This window comes from Artibeus jamaicensis, unplaced genomic scaffold (assembly GCF_021234435.1).
Source record: "Artibeus jamaicensis isolate MK-2021 breed Jamaican fruit bat unplaced genomic scaffold, CSHL_Jam_final contig_384, whole genome shotgun sequence".
NCBI classification, from domain to species: domain Eukaryota; kingdom Metazoa; phylum Chordata; class Mammalia; order Chiroptera; family Phyllostomidae; genus Artibeus; species Artibeus jamaicensis.
In genome coordinates, this window is record NW_026521810.1 from 20,828,714 (window position 1) to 20,830,127 (window position 1,414).

At 41.9% G+C, this 1,414-nt stretch overlaps 1 pseudogene; it reads right to left on the reverse strand.

Annotated features, from left to right (window-relative positions):
* Positions 1-376: 376 nt before the first annotated feature.
* Positions 377-876, reverse strand: LOC119065537 (golgin subfamily A member 7-like; annotated as a pseudogene).
* Positions 877-1,414: the final 538 nt, after the last annotated feature.

Genomic DNA, 1,414 nt, shown 5'->3' on the forward strand with positions numbered 1-1,414 from the left:
AAAACAAATAGCATAATGAAGAGAGCCATTGGTACTGGTGGCAGATAAGAAATAAACTGCGTTGGGCTGGCCAACTACATATCTCATTAATAGCTTTGAATAAAAAAAAGTGAAATGCTTCATTGTGTTTCCTCAGAAACTAACAAAAAGGTTATAGAGCCTTACACAATTTGGAGACACAAAGTGGATGCTGAAGCGACTAGAGGTGACTCCAGGTGTGGAATTTTAGAAAGTTCGTCCTTGGAGTAAATGGCACCATGGCTCTTCCAGCAGATACAAGGGAATGATGCTCTGGAGAGGAGGGAGGGGGCGCTCTGCGATTGGCCAGTGGATAGACGAAGGTCCCAGCTGGAGCTAGACTCTTTAATTTTACGATTTATCTTCCACTGCTCATCCCTCTGTCTTCGTAAATGGTAATTTCAATAACTGGAAGTCCTCTCTCAATGGAATCTATCAAGAGGAGATCTTGGAGAGCATATATCTTCTCATTCTGCTCTTGAATATAGTTGGAGATTTTCTTCAGAACCTTCTCCTAATGAGCTTCCATGCATAGGAAGATAGTGTCTGCTGTTAAACAAGCCAAACAGCCTTCAAGATATGACTGACCCCCGCTTCCGCATAAAGGTTATTTAGAGTTGGAACTGTTTCTTCAGGATGCTGCCTGTCAATCCGGTTCTCCAGCTTCGAGAATAACTCGGTCTGGAACTGGCAGCATGCACCACTGTTGTAGTCTCGCAGAATGAATACCTTCCCAAACACCAGCGCCTGCTGCCGCCTCCTGGCGAGGCCAGGACCAGCCCACTCAAGGCTAGGACCCACCCTCTTCTCTGGCCACAAAGCGACTCTGCTGTGGCTGGGCACGGTGACACACACCATGGGCGGTGCTGTGCCGAGGGTGCTAACTAGAAATCTTGACTAAGATGTGGAAGCAGTACTAGAGTGGGTATATTATTTTATTACTTTTGAATTAAAAAAATATTTTATTTATCTTTAGAGGGAGAAAGAGAGAGGAATGGAGAAAGAGAAGGAGAGAAACAGGGATGTGTGGGAGAACTTTGATTCCTTGCCACTCCTATATGCCCTGACTGGGGACGGAACCTGAGACCCAGGCATGTGTCCTGACTTTTCAGGACAATGCCCAACCAACTGAGCCACACTGGCTGGGGAAAGAATATAGAAATATTCTCTTTCTAATTGGGTCTTAGAAATGTATTCTTTAACAATTAGCTGTGGATTCCAATAATAAAATTATCTGAAAAGGAAATGAGTAAAACAAGTCTATTACACAGATCTTGGACCCTTCATTCTATCTTAAAATTAATAAGGGAAAGCTCATGAAAAATGAAAATAATTTGAATTTTTCTTAGTTTATTTCCAAATTTATTTTATAGGTTTAATATTAAAATTATTAAAA